Below are 19,570 nucleotides of genomic sequence, written 5' to 3'. Positions count from 1 at the left end.
AACAAATCAAAAGGACGTCTTGGAAGTTGCTGAAAGGCATTAAACAATTATCATGATTTATTTTATATTTTTATGTAATCTCTACTTACCCAAGTAACTTATGACAAACAGATTCTTGTATAAAACTTAAAATGATTAGAAGACTGCACCTTCACAACCCTTTCAACCTTTGCCATTTGGTCATGTTCCAAACTTTCAGTGTTTCAGTGGGATTTTATCTGACACACCAACAGGAAGTACAGCATAAATATGAATGAAGTGGAATATAGATGAGTAATTGTTTTAAAAAATTTGAAAATAAATCTGAAATGTTTGGCATTTGGCAACCCCCTTTACTCTGACACCCCGTTATAAAATTCAGCACAACCAAACATCTTCAGGCATCATTTAATGAGTAAAGAGATTCCAGCTGAGTGCAACTGAATGTGGAGCTGTTCTGTTTCCAGCCTCAGAGGTTTGTTAGAGAACATTAGAGAACAACCAGCGTCATGAAGACCAAGGAACACAGCAGACAGGTTAGGGAGAAAGGTCTGGTTCAGTTTAAAGCAGGGTTAGGTTCTACAACAATATTCCAAACTCTGAACATCTCACAGAACTCTGTTCAATCCATCATCTGAACATGGAGAGGGGATGGACCAACTGCAGACCTACCAAGGCATGGATGTCCACCTGAAGGGACAGGCTGGACAAGGAGAGCATTAATCAGAGAAACAGCCAATAGAACCATGGTGGCTCTGGAGGAGCTGCAAAGATCCACAGCTCAGGTGGGAAAATCTGTCTACGTATTAGTTGTGCTTTGCACAAATCTGGCCTTTATGGAAGAGTCCCCAGAAGAAAGACACAATAGGTCCTGCAGTTTTCCACAAGCCATTTAGGAGACATGGCAAATATGTGGAGGATGCTGTTCTGATCAGAGGGGACAAAAACTGAAGTTTCTGGCCTGTAGGCGACATGTTATGTGTTGGCTAACACCACACATCACCCTGAACGCACCATTCCCACAGTGAAACATGGTGGTGGCAGCATCATGGAGCTACATCCAGGACAATCCACGAAGAAGAACGGTTATCGGCTGCAGAACACTTGAGACATGAAGATTTATTGAAACAATAAATAATATTTATTGTTTCATCATTTACTCACAGAGTTTTCCAAACTGAGATGGAATAATGGGTGGATCTAAATCAGGCGAGGAGAAAGAAAGCATAGCAAGTACTTCCAACTTAAAACCTCCATCACCTGCAGAAGAAAATGAATAAAGATTCATGGGATTTTTCTGTTTTGCAGAAAACAAAGCACGTTTTTACAAGCAGGAGATGCAAACCTGCGTGTCGCCGAATAATCAGGAGGGTTTCTTCTTCACTAATGCAGCTCACAGTAATCAGGTCCTACTGAGTGAAACTTGTGAGGAAACAACCTAAAGAAGCTGGAGAGCAGTTTGGAGTCTATAGTGAGCCTAAATAATTTGTCGAGCCGGTTCTCCGCTGCTCTCGGAACCAGAACCTAACGAGGATGGGTTGTCTGTACAGCCAGCTGCATCAGCTCGGCTTTGTTCGTGAATGACTCGTCTGAAAACCATCCCAGCACGGACCTCAGATCGATTTCCCAACAGACTCTTCAACTTTCCCCCTCTTCCTCCTCTTCCCTCACACGCCACGGCGGTCAGGCTTACTTGACAAGCGCATCCTGACAAGCCCTTCGTCATGAGCAGCTCCGCAGCCGCGACACACCATGAATAATGATTGTGGCGTGAACCGATGATGCTAACCCATGTGAGCACCAGAACAGCCGACGGTTGTCTGCTCTGGTTCTTTCTGCGGTTCCGGCTCTTCAGTGGGTTCTGGTGGGTATGCAGCAGGCAGTGGAAGCTGCAGGCTGCAGCAGCATGAGGACCTTTCTAAAGCCTCTACAGTCACTGGCATTAAGAGTCCTCAGACTGAATCTAAATGTGCAGATGAGTCCTGAAATATTAGCAGAAATCTTTGCAGCAGATAGTAATCTTTCCCCCCCACCCCCACCTCTCACCTCTGTCTGTCAAAGTTCTAGCAGCAGCAGCTCCCTTCCCTCTGCTCTGCACAGATAACAAGCAGCTCCACTCCTACTCCGACTCTTCTTCAACCAAAGCCATGCTTATCGTTCTTAAACACGCTGCCCCTGGGAAACTAATTATTGTGCTGGGTTTCTGCTGCTCAACTAATAACATAGAGGAGGCTTAAGCTTAACTTCTCTCTTGTATTTCCACTTGTTAGTGTAAGCCCCAAACAAGAAGCAAATAACTCGCTTTCATGTTAAAGTCATATTCAGATATTCACATTCAGTCTTTGTTCAACATTTTATTTTGCTTCAACATGTTACACTGCAAAAACTCTTAAACCAGCCCTGGCTTCCGAATATGTTTCATCCAGTGACTCAGACCTTCTGGAAATCTGAAAGTGATCAGAAGTTCTCCAGGCTTTCTGAGGACTTTGAAATATTGGACTTTTGCTGCTTCTTGGTCAGTTCTTTCTTCCAGTGTGTGCTCAAGCTGGACAAGTTGAGGACAAACAATGGAAGCGTCAGATGTTTCAAAACTCTCCTCAGCTGATGAACAGTATTTTAAAGCCATGTCATGAAATTGGAGAGAATTCAGCTGAGACATGCCAAAGGACACCAGAGATGCATCATCCTTAGTCTGACCATCTACTGTATGCAAGTTCACAGCTAACAGATCTTTGGGAATCACTTTGTTGGAAAATGAAGGAGGTAGGGATGAGGAATGAGACGGGTGAACGAGATAAGGATGAGGAAAACCAAAGATGGTGGGGATAAAAGGGAGGAAGAAGAAGCAGGGATGAATGGTTGTAGGTGAAGCATGTTGGTGTTGAAGCAGTGTGAGAACAAGGGCTGAACAGGTGACCCAGTAAAGACTCCTTGGTGATTAGATGAATAGTTGAACCAGAGTAAAGAGTTTCATTGGAGAAATGGGAGTGAAATGAGTCTAAACTTGATTCTGGGTTATGTGTTAACATCACACTGGTTCAGCAGCTGATTTCAGGCCCTGAGAAAAAACTTGGGCAGGAAGCAGCCTGAAAAACCATTGTTTAAATCGCTAAAGACCATTTTAATAGATCATTAAAAAAACTGGAGAAATAAGGGACAAAGGGAAGGAGGGGAAACAGAGAACAAAAACTCTTCCTAACATTTTTCAAGAAATTTTTCAAGTAATTAGTAATAAATAGTTCATAATTAGTAGGAAAAGCATGCAGGTGGTTTATCTTTGTACAAACCTGCAGAAAACGGTTCTCCTGAGGGAAGATCTCTGCTCTTCATGCACTGATGTGGTCCTCTGAGCACCAGGCTTTTATGAGCTTGTGGTCAGTTCTCTGCTTGCTCCACTCTTTATGACTTGTTTTTTTGGGTAATCTTTGAGACTTTGAAGATGGGGATGTGGGTTTAATTTTCAACTGGATTGTAAAAGTTACATTTTTAGATGAAGCTGTGAAAGGAAACTAGTGGAACTAGTGATCCATTAATTTAAATGATCAGAAGAATTGGCCTGAATGTGCACATTTATTTGTCCAATTAATACGTTTTTTTGGTGGAAACACTGACAACAGACACGGCCCTCCATCACAGTTCACTGATCAGTGTTCCATAGATGCTTGTGTGTATGAAACATGTCAACCAGGTCAATAAAACGTTGTGTAAGAAGTGTAAGTGTGTTACTGTCCACTATCCAAGCTCAAAATTCTCTTAACTTGTAGATATGGAAGATGAAACATAACCCTTTAGGGAATTAATAAATGGTACAGGCTTATTTTATGTTTGCAATGCACAGCTCGTACTCGTACGTGTCGTCTTCCGCTTATTCGGGACTGGGTCACGGGTGCAGCAGACTCAGCAGAGACGCCCAGACGTCCCTCTCCCCAGACACCTCTTCCAGCTCCTCTGGGTGGAGCCCAAGGCGTTCCCAGGCCAGCCGAGAGACATAGTCCCTCCAGCGTGACCTGGGCCGTCCCCTGGGCCTCCTCCCGGTGGGACGTGCCTGGAACACCTTCCGAGGAAGGCGTCCAGGAGGCATCCGGTATAGATGCCCGAGCCACCTCAACTGGCTCCTCTCAATGTGGAGGAGCAGTGGCTCTACTCTGAGGCCCTCCCGGATTGCCGAGCTCCTCACCCTATCTCTAAGGGAGAGCCCGGCCACCCTTCGGAGGAAGCTCATTTCAGCCGCTTGTATCTAGGATCTCGTTCTTTGGGTCATGACCCAAAGTTCATGGCCATAGGTGAGGGTAGGAACGTAGACCGACCGGTAAATTGAGAGCTTCGCTTTTCGGCTCAGCTCTCTCTTCACCACAACGGACCGGCACAGCGCCCCCATTACTGCGGCAGCCGCACCGATCCGTCTGTCGATCTCTCGCTCCACTCGTGAACAAGACCCCGAGATACTTGAACTCCTCCATTTGAGGCAGGAACTCCCCTCCAACCTGAAGAGGACAAGCCACCCTTTTCCAGTCGAGAACCATGGCCTCGGACTTGGAGGAGCTGATCTTCATCCCAGCCGCTTCACACTCGGCTGGGGCAGCTCGCAATGCACAGCAACATCTCAAATTTGACTTTTCATATACTTTACCTGCTATCATCCAGGTTACCTGAAAATGTTTTTACCAGACCCTTTACATTTTCCAAAACAACTCTTCATACAGGTGACATTCTGGAATCCTGGAATTCTGGAATCATCCATTTTCTGTAGCCGCTTAACCATGCTGGGCTGCAGGGGTGCTGGTCACTATCTCCAGTGGTCACTGGGTCCTAGACAGGTCCATCACTGGGTAACACTAAAGACACACAGGACTAACTCCCAGGCACACATGTTCATTCCTCAGGGCAATGTTGAGATCAGTAACCCTAACCCTGTTTTCAGACTACAGGAGGAAGCTAGAGGACCTGGAAAAACCCTTTAAACCTCCTGCAGAAATGCCTGAATTCAAACCCAGGGGCTTCTTGCGGCAGTGCAACAGTGCTAAGAACTGCACCGCTGTGCACCCTGTCCTGGAACCAACGTTTTAGAGTTTATTTTCTCGTTTTTACATCTCAAAAGTTCAAATCTATGATGAATCTGTGTTTAAACAATAAGCTGTGCTGAGTGCTGTTTGGCATGACAGGGAACATGTGAACCAACCCAACCTGTCAGCGACAAGAAACTCATCCACAACCTGTTCTGCATGGGTGTGTTTTGTATTTACTGACATTAAATTGTCTACAGGTTCTCCACCCTGTGACATCATCTGTAAATATAGGTCCTAACTGCTGCAACTTCACCAAGTATGAGCAGTGGCACGCAAACGTTACCTGCTGGCCAGACAGGATGGGTTCTGAATGGATGGGTTCCAATATGTCGCCTTGCTTCCAGTTTGCTGTGTTGAGGAGTTTTATTGGAATCTGATAGATAATTTATGTTCCTGAGGTGAAGCGGTAATTTCCAGGGGTGCTGTGGTCTCTGTGCTTGGCAGCCCATCATGAATGATTAATATGTAAACAATATTCATATCTTTCACTCATAAATTCAGCTGCACCTTAATTCTGTCAATCCCACACAGGCTTGTAGAGGAGGGAGTGAAGAAGAGTTTCACACTGAAGGAAATGCATCCCTGATGTGATTTCCAGAACTGCCACATAAAGGCCGGCTTGGGTTTGATAATATTCTAAGGAGAGATGCAAACAGAGGGGGAAATTCACAAAGCAGTGCAATCTCCTCCATATTTTGCACTTGTTTTGCTCCCACTGTTTTCTTTATTTCTGCACTGGATTCACTATTGGACTAAATACATGCAGGAGCAAGTCAGATCGCAGCTGTCCTCAGCTAAGCTACAAACATGGCAGGTGCAAAAATGATCAAAGACAGAGAAGTTTTTTATAATATTATTAATTAATATATATATATATTATTATAATTAATATTATGTCAGGTATTCCTCAAATCTGTATCAGATTATAAAATATGTACATGTGGTTTTTACGAATATATAGCATAAAACAGAAGGAGTGAGGTGTTATTACGTTGTGTTTATTTCACTTCATCAATGAAAAAAAGGTCTTTGGTTTCTATTGCTGGGTGGTATAGAGGTTTGCCATCTTCTGCACCCAGACCCCACACCCCACTATGATTCCTCAACTCATCCTCACTGCGTACACAGGGATCTTCTAAATATAAGTCACATACGTCCAAACAATTATCTGCAAGATTGTCAGAAAGACCTCACTGAAAGATGACTTATTTGACATCCCTGCGCCACTGTTTGTAAACACAGCAGCACAGCATGTCACCTCCTTCCCTGCTTTCCCTCCCTGCAGCAAGAAAACCTTCAGCTTTTAGCAGATGGTATTTTTCTGTGCCATCTCCCTAATGCAAAGTGCTTTGGTCTTTGTGAACTCCAGGCCATTAGCTCTGCTAATAATTTCCAAAGTATGGGTACACTTTCAGCTAAAATCATGCGTAATGCCTTATTTATATGTGGACAGACGATGTCAGTGCAGAGAGTTTACTCAGTAGAGCTATTTTAAAGGCAGTTTTGTCTTTGCATCTAGCTTCAGAATAGGAAGCACACAAAGCAGAGATTTCTCAGTGCACCTCACCTTAGTTGTCCAATATAGATGGATCTCTTCATCTTTTTAGTTGTGTTTATTAGCATCTGTTATAATGTTCTATTATCATAAAATCTATATTAAGCATTTCAAATGAACTTCAGTGGAAGAGAGGATTAATTCTATCCTTTGTGACCCATTTACTGACCCATTTTTGTAAATTGCTTATTTCTTCCCCTTCAAATGAATTCCCAAATTAACTGCTTATTTCAGCAGATATGTAGTTGTCCTCATTTCAAAGTTTGAGACCTTACATTTTTTTAACCTAGATGTCCACCAGTTTTAATACACAATTAGATTATAGCGGTTTTAGAATAGTCTATAATCATTTTGAAGTTTAATTATGCATCACTTCCCTGAAATTATTTTAACATTATTTTCTCCATACTTTATCAACTTTCTCCGATTCATGACCTTCCTGCCATAATGGTGAACCAGTTGACTGTCGTGCAGGCAACAATTACGGAGGCAGAGTTCAAGTTTAGCTGATTTATTGAGAAACAGGAAGATGTAAGGCGGTCGTCTGGGAATCCAGGTTCTGCTGGTCAAGGCACTGAGGAAGAGTGGTGGGTGAATACTGGTTGCTGGAGATAATGTTTAACTGGAAGTGTTTGTAGAGTCACACTGTTATGAAGAAGTGAAGATTCCTGGGGGAGTGAGTGATGCCACTGAGGCCAAGTTTGGCAGGTGAGGCTGTGGTGAAGTGCTTATTGTTTCTTCGTGTTTCTTTCCAGGAGGTGGAGGTGAGGTTGGATAGGCAGGGTTCTTGCGGGCAGGTGATCCAGAGAAGAGGTTATACCTTCTTGGGGCTGGCAGGTTCCAGTAAACTGAAGGAGACTCTTGGTTGGCGGAGCACAGTGAGGTGGCTTCAGCTAATTGTGAATTTGGGTTCAGAACATAGGATGGGAAGAGTCCTGGTCTTCGGAGTCCTTTCCTCTCTAAGGAAAAAAGACAGCAAAGCAAGTGTAAGAAACAAGGTCAGGAAACACAAAAGACAGAGCTAAATTTGCTGGTCTGATTACCACTCAGGTGAGTTAACAATCTGACTCCTTCAGGGTTCCTGTTGCTTAAGAGGCTCCTCTTGATTAACCCAGATGATCTTCAGCTGTGTGGCTGCACCTGCCTGTCGCACCCTGCAGCAGGAGGTGAGAGAGAGAGACCACACACATGCCCAATACAAACCTGCGCTCAGCTCCGTGGCATGACACTCCGTACCATTTTCATTCTCATGATTTCAACATAAATGCATGGAAATGATTTGAGTAACACATTCAATCACATTTATATTTGTAAATTAACCTTCATACGTATTTACAAGTTGTATGTCTTGGTATTTCTTCTGTAAGTGAAATTAGATTTTAAGGAGGTAATTTTGAATTCTTCCATATTAATTATTCTAATAATAATTCCCCAAATATATTCTTATATGCCATGCCATACCATACCATGCTTAATGTCCCTTAAAAACCATTTCTTCCACATTCCGATGCTCAGTCTGAACTTCTGCAGGTTGTCTTCATAACATCTAGATGCATCTGTTGAGTTGCTGTCATGTGATTGGCTGTTTCACTAACAAGCTGCTGTACCTAATATAGTGGCCAGTGACTGTGAGTGGCTTTGTTTGTGTTTCAGCTTCAGAGAACAGTTTATTCTTCTCTGCCCACCTACATCTTTCAGCTACTTGGTGCTCCCTTGGTACCGGTCCTAATTAACCACAATGCAACACTCCTGCCATGGGAAGGAGGACTTGCTTAAAGATGGTTCATCATGGAGAAGTAGTTGCATTTGTGGTTGGAGAAAAGGCAGATTGTTTTCACTGTTGGAAACTCCCTTAACACTCATGGAGATGCACCACACACCATTAGGCCACTTTTTATTGGGTGATGATTACTGCAGGAGCTTGTATCTCTTGGCTGTGAAGCAGTGCAGCTTCACATGAAGCACTTCACTCCATACAGCTATCTGATCGGATGTTAAGGTCATTATTGGAGGGGGTGATGGATGGTGGAGGGAGCTGCTTTTTAATAAAGGAAATCCACAACAATTCCTCTCTTAGGAAGATTTTTAAGAGGATGCCATGTTTAACCAGAAGGTTAACTCTTTCATATGCCTTCAGTAACTTTCAGCCTGTATCCAGTCCCTCCAGTTTCCTCTTGTTTTGATTTGATCTGTTTAGAAATTGCCTGACATCATTTGAGGAGCACAACCAACACATGATTACCTCGAGATGCTTCTCCTAGCGCTGCCTCTCCCGCCACTGATTTGGAGTTGTGGAAGTTTCCCAACAAACAACGCTGATTGACTTTTAAGTGACTTTGCGCCGGGCTTGTTATCAGCCTGGATGTGCTGACTTCAGCTCACATCCCTGGTGTAACGGCTCAGCCCTCCTCGCCCGTGCATTAGCACTTAAAAGCACATCTGTTGGCTTCTGGAGCAATTACTGCCAAAGATATGAAGATTTTACATTTTTCCCAAACACAGATGGAGGAATGAGCCTGAAATGTTAAAAACTGAGGATTTAATGATATGGCTGTGTAGAGATTACAAAAAGAGGAAATATATTTGCATGGATGAATCTTTTCTGTTATACCTTGTACTTTATTTGTTCTGACCCACATTTTATGGTGGTTTGCCTCAAAGGACTTGGCTTTGTTTTCTGTGCTGCTTCGCTCCGTCTGGTCTTCTCAAACAAAAAAGGCCTTTAATGTAAACAAAGCCATATGCTGAAGTGAGGCTTCTTTTTCTTCAAGCGTTCGTTTTCCATTCACTGGTCACAGAAAACAGACATTTTAGCATGTTTTAGGATGTCACTCCATGACATGAATCTACGACTATCAGTGATGCAGCACTGACAGCCTGTCCTTAATAATAACCTGATATAACAGATAAAATAAATATTAGGGATGTAGTTTATGAAAAGGCACTGGGACCATTTATCATCTGACTTAATCATATCCCCAATATGAACCTGTATGTACTGCATCAGATTATTTTGATTTGTAATTAAGTATTTTAATTAAATATGGTTACAAATAGCAATAAAATAGTTTAAATTAATCATTTGTAAAATATTTTCCTTATATAACACTCCGTGACATTCCCTTATTGCGATCCCTGTTTGAATGAATTGACATTTTTCCATTTTGACAGATTATGACCCTGGATTAAACCAAAGAACTGTAACATCTACCAGCAGCAGTGTTTTTAAAAAGTTTTTACCACTTATAGATTTACAATTTAAACCTAATAACAGCTTGTTCCCCACTCTGCTTTGCAGAATGGTTTTAATTCAGACACATTAAAGGTCATTAAGGTCATGCCACAGCATTTCAATCAGGTCTAGACTTTAACTAGACCACTTAGAGAAACATTTGCTGGTGAGTTTGGGATTATTGTCCTGCTGCAGAAACCAAGTGAGCTTAAGCTTAAGGTTAGAAACAGATAGTCCGACATTCTTCTTCAGGATTTTCTGCTGGAGAGGAGAATTCATGGTTCCAAATCAAAGTAGCCCAGACCACCACACTACCACCACCATGTTTCACAGTAGTTATGATGTTTTTTATTTGAAATGCTGTGTTAGTTTTACACCAGATGTAACTGGTGTTAGTTTTACACCAGATCTTCCAAAAAGATGTATTTTTGCCCCCTCAGTCCACAGAATATTTTCTGGGAGGTCATTAAGATGTTTTTGTTAAATGTGAGACAGGCCTTTGTGTTCTTTTGAGTCAGCAGTTGTTACAAATAACATACAAGTGTATGTTAAGTGTAAGTGAGTCATTGTTATTGTTGTAGTGGTTGTTTATTGCCCAGTGAATTACACGGACAAGCCGGTTAAACTGTAAACGAATAAGAAATTACATAAGAAATTAGCCTTTAATATTCTAAGACCTTCAAATAAACACAAATTCAAACCACACATTAGACCTTTACAGAAAATGTCATATGAACATATTAAACTCAAGATCTATGCAGGATTTAAATCACAGACCTTATACCCAGATATGATTAATCCCTGAACACATTTGAGCATTTAACCTATCAGCATTAAACCATACTGTTTAATAAACATTACTAGCATTAGAAGTAATCTGATGGCTTTAGCTCGATTTCTTACTTGTTTTTTTTTTTAAACAAGGAATCCTAAACTTTATTTATTTTAGACAAACAATTTTGCACATGTCACTATATGGTGAGAAGAAACATTTATTATGTAAAGAATTCAAAATGCAGGCTTTTATAGGTGGTCTGGTACCTTCTGGCATCCTCGCGGCATCCCTTGGCACCCTCTGGCATGCTGTGGCACTGGCGGCGGCCACCAGAACTGCCAATACTATCTTTTTTTTTTTCAAACTTTATTTGATTTATTTATTTATTTAAACACCATACTGAAAGAATAAAAGTTAACAAAAAGACATTAAATTAACTAAATTATAAACAACAATTAAATAAAAAGAGCAAAAATGTATAATTAGAAGGGGGAGTACATGTCCAGGTTATTGCATATTTGTATTAATTCCATTAACATTTCAAACAGGTCTTCATATTTTTCTATACATTTCAGAGATTTTGAATATAAGTGAAATTCAAATAGAAAGATGTTGAAAACGGGGGGGATTTTTAGGACTCTTTGTTTATGAATAAATGATTTTGCCAAACAGAATATAAGATTAAAACAGTGTTCAATTTTTTTTGTTCTTTAATAATATTCCAAATGTTATCATATGTCTAGAAATAGATTCTGGAAGTATAATTGTTGGTTTGATCCAACTTTCTTAGCTATTCCAAATGTTTTGGTTTTGTTGCAATAGTAAAAAATATGGTCTATTGTTTCTATATCATTTTCACAAAATGAGCATTTATTATCCTCAGTATTAAATCTATTTCTTAGTAAGGCTTTAGAGATCCCGGATACAAGCGGCTGAAATGAGCTTCCTCCGTAGGGTGGCCGGGCACTCCCTTAGAGATAGTGTGAGGAGCTCGGCCATCCAGGAGGAGCTCGGAGTAGAGCCGCTGCTCCTCCACATCGAGAGGAGCCAGTTGAGGTGGCTCGGGCATCTATACCGGATGCCTCCTGGACGTCTTCCTCGGGAGGTGTTCCAGGCACGTCCCACTGGAAGGAGGCCCAGGGGACGGCCCAGGACACGCATTTGAAAATAATTGGATTTTGTCAATTACTGTTGGAATTTGTTTGTCATTTTTCAAGAAAAAGGTAGTGTCATCTGCTAATTGGCTAATGATTAATTCAGTTACAAAAATATTCAGTTTCTCAAGGTCATTACAATTGTTTTAATAAACTGCTAGCATTTCTGTAACTAAAATAAACAGATATGGTAAAATTGGACAACCTTGTGGAATTCCAACATTAATGTTAAATATAGTTGTGATACCTTTGGTAGCATTACACAACTGCTGATGTTCTGATACAGCCCTCTAATTAAATTAATAAATTTGTCTCCAAACCCAAATTTTCCAAGAAACGAAAATAAAAACTGGTGTTCAAAAGAGTCGAAGGCTTTATAAAAGTCCATAAAAAGAATAATGATCACTGATCATTTCCCTATATTCAATTATATCCATTACTAATGTAATATTGTTGAATGTAGACTGCAGGTTTACTGGTGGTTCCTAGAGTCTCTAGAAGTAGAATGGGAGGCAGATCCTTTAGTTATCAGGCTCCTCTCCTGTGGAACCAGCTCCCAGTTTTAGTCCGTGAGGCAGACACCCTGTCTACTTTTAAGGCTAGGCTTAAAACTTTCCTTTTTGATAAAGCTTATAGTTAGAGTGGCTTAGTTTATCAGGGAAGGAGCCTTCCTCCTTCCCTGTTGGTTGGAGTAAGGGGGAGTCAGGTTTAGCCTAAACCGGCTCAGTTATAGTTGAGGTGCAAACACACCCTCCATTTCTGCTACCTGTATGACCCCTTCTCTTTTCCAATGATTATAATCAGTCTGACAGAGAGAGGTATCCCAATCCTTCTGGTTTTTAGTATAACAATGACCATCAATGGGCTCTAGATGGACAAACTTTATCAGTTTATTATATTACTTAGTGACCCTACACGTGGCCCGTTCTGAGGTGACCGGGCTCTGGGACTCGGTGGTTTGGTCTAGCCTCCCCGGCGGCCCCGCGCCGTTCCAGATCGCACCGTGCCTTGAGATGGCATTGTTGTAAATAAGCGCTATATAAATAAATATACTGAAACTGAAACTATTTGTGTAGTTATGCTGCTATAGGCTTAGGCTGCTGAAGGACATAATGACCACTTTCACCCTCTTCGCTACATTCTCACACTACTCTCCAATTTTGCATTATTTGCTGTTATTTCAGCTTTTAACTTTGTTCTCTCTATTCTCTTCCTAGAAGCTACACCTGGCCTGGTTCTGTGTCTACCTGTGACACCTTTCTGGAGAGGGGCATCGTCCGAGCTTCTGCTGGCAACAACTTAATGCTCACCCTCTACAGATGATCCACATAGCCCTGTCTTTTAGTGTTTAACCCTTTCTCTCTCCTAGACATGGCTACTGGCTGAGCTTCTACTGTGACTAACTCTATGTGCTCTCTTTCAGACTCTAACCTTGAAAACTGGCTCAGAGTTTATCTGTTCTTTCTTTCTAGAGGAAACGACTAAAGGAGCTACATCCATTAACATTTACTTTTCCTTCCCATAGAAAGTACTCCTGGATCAGTGCTTCTTTGTTCTTTTTGTGTCTCTGCTCTGTTCTCTCAAACCCCCAGTCAGTCGTGGCAGATGGCTGCTCAGACTGAGCCTGGTTCTGGTTCTGCTGGAGGTTTCTTCCTGTTAAAAGGGAGTTTTTCCTCTCCACTGTCGCTACATGCATGCTCAGTATGAGGGATTGCTGCAAAGTCAACACCAGTGACTGTCCACTGTCTCTACATGCTCATCCAGGAGGAGTGAATGCTGCAAGTCACTGACTGGATGCAATCTGCTGGGTTTCCTTAGACCGAAAAACTTTTTATCCAATTTGAATAAATAACTGAATCTGACTGCACTGTTCAATGGTTGGGATTAATTGGAATGTATGAACCTGACTGTTGTGAAGTGCCTTGAGACGACGTGTTGTGAATTGGCGCTATATAAATAAACTGAATTGAACTGAATTGATCTCCCGTTTAAAAAGCCAGATTGAGAATCTGCAATAATATTTGAAATTCCTGTTTGGAGGCGCATGGTAAATATGGAGTTTTGACAAAAATTCAAACTGGAAGACTCACCTCCTCCCCCGGATCGTCCTTTGACTCCACCGTGCGTCTCTCCTCCATCCAATCAGCGTCAGATCCGCATGTGTCGTCAATCAATCATCCTCCGAGGCTTCGCTTTTGAGGACCTCCAGTCATGGATTCTCCCGCTCTTCGACCCTCCTCCACCATCTCCCTTCCATACTTCTCTCGGCTCCCTTACCTTCTTAGGCGTTCACTCCACCACCAGTATCGGATCCCAAGGGGGGGAAGACTCATCTATTTCTAAGCCTAAAACGTTCATTCAAGCTCATGTCATTCTCAGCATTCATGTCTTCCTCCGGGGTCCAAGTGCCAAAGATATAAACTTTTATCAATAAACTTCTCTAATCGCCATCTACGTGTTTCTGATTGTGAGTCTTTTCAGGTTGAAATATAAGATAGCAATTTATAATCCAAATTCCTAAGTGTAATGGGTCGTCTATTCTCAATAATTCTTGGGTCTTTGTCTGGTTTGGAGATGGTAATAATAATTCCTTGTCTCATTGTAAGAGGTAGTGTAGGATCTCTGCTCCTCCCCTTCTGGTTGGTTCTGGCAGCTCATTGTCTGCAGCTGCAACGCATTCTCATAATGAGCTCATGGGTTTCTTAAGGTAGCTGCTGATACAGACCTTTGCTGGAACAGAACCTCAGTTATGTGTACTCCTGTCTGTCTGCCTATCCGTCTGTCTGCCTGTCTGCCTGTTGACCTGCCTATCTGCCTACCTGCCTGCCAACATCTGGTAATACTCTCTCCTAAGGACTGCACTGTAAATATTCTCATCACCAGTACTCTCTCTCTCTCTCCTTGGATTCCTGGGTTTACCTCCTCCTCCTCTGGCTTCTGGACAACTCCAACTCAAGATTCCTTAAACAAAGTAGAAATAAACCTCATTTACCGTCTTATCCTGTGTGCTGAGTCTGTTTCATCCTCTGGTTTTGTTCTAATTCGACTATCTAAGCAATTCATGATAGTATGTTCCAGCCATCTAACATGTCGAAGAATAATTCAGATGATGAACAGACTTCCTTAAAGGAACGCCTACAATCTACTGAAACCATGCTTCAACAGCTACTGCAACAACAAAGGACTACGGATTCTCATCTCACAAAACTTGGTGGTATGGTTCATGCTTTAAGCGAAATCATAACCAAACTCTCACCTGCCTCTTCCAATCCTCCAGCTCGTTTAGAGAATCCTCAGCCACCTACAATTCTATCTTCTGGGATCCGAGAGCCTGACTTCCGTCCGTCTGAACTGTTTGATGGTAATCCTAATAACTTTGGTGGTTTTTCTCTCCAGTGTGAATTAGCATTTAGTCGTTCCCCCTCCCTTTTCCCTACTGCTGCCTCCAAGATTACTTATATTGTTACCTCTCTAAAGGGATCTGCTCTGTGCTGGGCGCACGCCTATTTGGCATCTAACCCTGTTGAGTCTCTTAGTCATGCCATTTTTTTCAGTCACTTCAAGAGAGTCTTCGATCAACCACTCCAGCAGGAGGCTAAGAAGATACTCACCCTCAAACAGGGAAGGAGAGCGTTGGCTGAGTTCGCCATCGACTTCCGGGTGGCAGCGCAGGAGGTGGGTTGGGATGAAGCGGCACTCAAGGGTATTTTTGTTAATTCCCTTGCAGATCAAGTAAAGGACCAGTTGGTTTTGAGAGATGAACCCGAAAGACTGGATGAATTAATCAACCTATCGATCCGCATTGACAACCGTCTAAGAGAGAGACAAACAGAAAGGAACTACAATTCACAGTGGCAGCACTCTCTGGCGCCTCGAACCACTTTCCTCGATGCACCCACTTCCTCTTCAGAGGGATCTGCGGAACCGGAGCCGATGCAGATTGGTCACACTCGACTCTCCCCAGAGGAACGACAACGCCGCTTTGAGGGTGGTCTTTGCCTATATTGTGGACAAGGAGGACATTTTATCACAAGATGCCCCAAGAAGGGAAAAGAGAGGGCTCGTCAATAGGTCAGGGGACTTTGATGAGCATATCCCATTCTTCCCCTGTCTCTCGTCTGTGTTTTCCGGTCACTAATATTGTTGGCCAAGAGAGGTTTCCTGTTGACGCTTTTATTGATTCTGGTGCTGAACAGAATCTTATTTCCTCGGATCTGGTTGATAAACTTCAAATACCCTCTCAGCCTCTCAACAATTCCCTTTCTGTCACTGGCATCACTGGTCAAACCATGTCTCAAGTGAGATTTAAAGTGCCTCAGCTTCACATCATCACCTCTGGTAACCATCATGAATGGGGTGAGTTCTTTGTTGTCTCTTCCATCTCTCCACAATTAGTTTTTGGTGTTTCCCTGGTTGCAGAAACATAAACCCGTTATTAATTGGGTGGAGGGCAGAGTAGAGAGATGGAGTAATTTCCGTCTCCAGAACTGCTTAAAGACTGCTGTCTCTCACTCTATCAAACAACTCAAACCTTCTGAGCCTGTTGATCTGTCCAAAGTTCCACCTGAATACCACAATCTCGCACCTGTGTTTAGCAAACAAGGGGCTCTTTCTTTACCTCTGCATCGCCCCTATGACTGCCCTATTGATCTCCTCCCAGGCGCTCCGCTACCATCCAGCAGACTCTTTAAACTCTCCGGACCTGAGAGAAGGGCCATGAAAGAGTACATTGAGGATTCTTTAGCATCTGGGATCATTCGTCCATCTACCTCCCCTGTTGGCACCGGATTCTTCTTCGTGGGTAAGAAGGACAGCACATTAAGACCATGTATTGATTATAGAGGATTGAATCAAATCACTATTAAAAATAAATACCCACTACCACTTATTGATTCCATACATGAACAATTACATTCTGCCAAGATCTTCACTAAACTCGACCTGCGCAATGCTTACCATTTGGTCCGGATCCGAGAGGGTGATGAGTGGAAAACAGCTTTCAAAACCCCCCGGGACATTTTGAGTATTTGGTTATGCCTTTCGGGTTGACTAATGCACCCGCTGTTTTCCAGGCTCTTATTAATGATGTTCTACGTGACTTTCTCAACCTCTTTGTTTTCGTTTATCTGGATGACATTTTTTGATTTTTTTCCAATGACATAGAACAACATAGCCAGCATGTCACAACAGTTCTCCAGAGGCTTTTTGAGAATCAACTCTTTGTTAAAGCCGAAAAGTGCGAATTCAGTGTCACATCTGTGTCTTTTTTGGGTTTTATTTTTGAGGCAGGCAGGTACAGAACTGATCCCGAGAAAACCAAGGCAGTGGCAGAGTGGCCTAGTCTTCTCTGGATGATAAGGTACATCCATGTGCCTATTTTTCTCGTCGCTTGTCTCCAGCAGAGCAAAATTATGATGTGGGCAACCGTGAACTTTTAGCCATCAAGTTGGCGCTTGAGGAATGGCGGCATTGGTTAGAGGGTACTGAAGTCCCTTTTCTCATTTGGACTGATCATAAGAACCTCTCCTACATTCAAAATGCCAAGAGACTTAAAAACAAGCCCGTTGGTCTCTGTTTTTTGCTCGTTTTCATTTTTCTATCTCCTACAGACCCGGTTCCAAGAACATTAAGCCTGACGCTCTCTCTCGCCAATTCTCTCATTCTGACCAACTCAAGACTGAAGCTTCCATCCTGCCGGATTCTTGTATTGTGGGCGCCCTCACCTGGGCCATTGAAAAGGACATCAGGGAGGCACAGAGGTCTGAACCTGACCCAGGTACTGGCCCAGTGGGCAAGCTGTTTGTTCCCAACTCTGTCGTCAATAAAGTTCTGGATTGGGTGCACAACAATAAATTGACTTGTCATCCTGGGGTGACTCGTATGATCACATTTACCAAAAGGTTTTCCTGGTGGCTGACTATGAACCTCAACATTAAAGATTTTGTTGCAGCTTGTCCCACATGTGCTCGAAACAAGAACACTAATCAACCCCCTGCTGGTCTTCTTCAACCTCTGCCCACCCCTAGCCGCCCCTGGTCCCACATTTCCGTTGATTTCATCACTGGTCTCCCGCCATCTGACGGTAACACAGTCATCCTTACTGTTGTTGACAGATTCTCTAAAACAGCCCATTTTGTTCCTTTACCCAAGCTTCCGTCTGCATTGGAGACTGCCCAACTCCTGGTTCTCCACGTTTTCCGCATCCATGGCATACCTTTGGACATTGTTTCTGACCGAGGCCCGCAGTTCATCTCGCAAGTTTGGAAGGAGTTTTGCAAAGCTCTTGGTGCCTCCGTAAGTCTTTCGTCTGGTTACCACCCCCAAGATTCCTTAAACAAAGTCTACAGTAGAAATAAACCTCATTTACCATCTTATCCTGTGTGCTGAGTCTGTTTCATCCTCTGGTTTTGTTCTAATTCGACTATCTAAGCAATTCATGATAGGTAGATTATAATTTCTAAAGATTTCTGTAAAAACCCGATATATCAATATTTTATGTCTTCCCAAAATGTTTCCTGTAAGACCATCTGGGACAGGAGCTTTAGTTACTGGTAAGCCTTTTCAAGTTCTTGTATTAAGATATTACTATCACAGGTTTGTTTGAAGTTATCTTCTATTTTTGGGATAAATGTTTCAATGTGTTTCAGGAAGGTGTGACAGTTTTGTTCAGAGAAGTTGGAAGTGTATAAATTGCTATATAATTTAAAAATTTCAGCTGCTATTAGTGTTTTATCAGTGGTTTCTACATTATTTCTTACTTGTTTTAATAGCGGAAATACCACTTCCGGTTTCCACCCGGAACGTCTAAACTAAACATCAATGCAACAAACTATGGAGCCTCCCAGTGGAATGGAAGGAGAGAATCCAACAGCAGTGGTTCCGGCCTTGGAACTCGCCCATGATGGACATGTTTTGGCCAGTTTCTCTTTCTTCCAATCAGGACAGATGGGCACTAAAGAACCAAAAACCTCAAAAAGATGAGCTCTTTGTTTACCTGCTGGCCGTGGGGTAAAATCAGGCCTTTGAATAACAGCCGTAACAAACCAAAGTGTCATTGAAACTTGGCAGTGGGGCCAACTTGGCTTTATGATCTCACTGAGCCTCGTAAGCCTTCAGTCCACAGAGAAAACAGCTGCCAATTTAGGCTGCCTCGCCTCTCCCAGGTGATGGATGAGCCTCCCTCATTCACTCGCCTTGTTCACATAAATGATGACTCTGTTACATCATGCCACATGAAAAGACACTGCCTTTACCATACAGATTCTAAAAGGTTGAATAATGACTTTATATGCAAATCCTGTCACTCATTTTATTGACGAACTAAAAACCTCAACCAAACCAGAAACTGATTAGAAAAGATCTTTGAATAAAATCAAACAGTTTTTTTCTTACAGAAGTTTGATGAGTCATATTTACTTCTGATCATGGTTCTGATTATGGTTGTTGGGTTTTAGGCTTATAAATTGTTGTTAGCACTATGGTGCTAACAAGGTCACTGATTGACCTGTCAATGTGGTGGTGACTTATTTCTCTTATTTATTTAGCTTTTTCAACTACTGAGATTACTTTGAAAATATGGAACTGACCAAGAAAACAGCAGCTCAGTTAGAGCCTAAAACAGAAATATAATCCCTCAAGGAAGAAGATTGCAGGAAAGCCTGGAATCCATGGTTTCCACCAGCGCTTTAAATTCATTAATGGGTCTAACGTTTTGCAAATAAAGATCCAATGAAAAATAATTTTAGACGTTGGGGACATTGGCGGCTGGTGAAAAATATTCTTGGTGAGGCTGATATAACAGTACATTTC

At 42.3% G+C, this 19,570-nt stretch overlaps 1 long non-coding RNA gene across 2 annotated transcripts in view; it reads right to left on the bottom strand.

Moving 5' to 3' along the window:
• Positions 1-1,702, bottom strand: part of LOC124876105 — a 36,824-nt gene extending 35,122 nt beyond the window's left edge. For both annotated transcript variants that reach the window (XR_007040212.1, XR_007040213.1), the window contains exons 1-2: positions 1,325-1,702; positions 1,144-1,239 (exon numbers count right to left, since the gene is read on the bottom strand). This is a non-coding gene — a long non-coding RNA (uncharacterized LOC124876105). The remainder of the gene's footprint in view (positions 1-1,143; positions 1,240-1,324) is intronic.
• Positions 1,703-19,570: the final 17,868 nt, after the last annotated feature.

Source organism: Girardinichthys multiradiatus, chromosome 11 (assembly GCF_021462225.1).
Source record: "Girardinichthys multiradiatus isolate DD_20200921_A chromosome 11, DD_fGirMul_XY1, whole genome shotgun sequence".
Taxonomy (NCBI): Eukaryota; Metazoa; Chordata; class Actinopteri; order Cyprinodontiformes; family Goodeidae; genus Girardinichthys; species Girardinichthys multiradiatus.
This window is presented reverse-complemented; position numbering and strand designations above follow the sequence as displayed.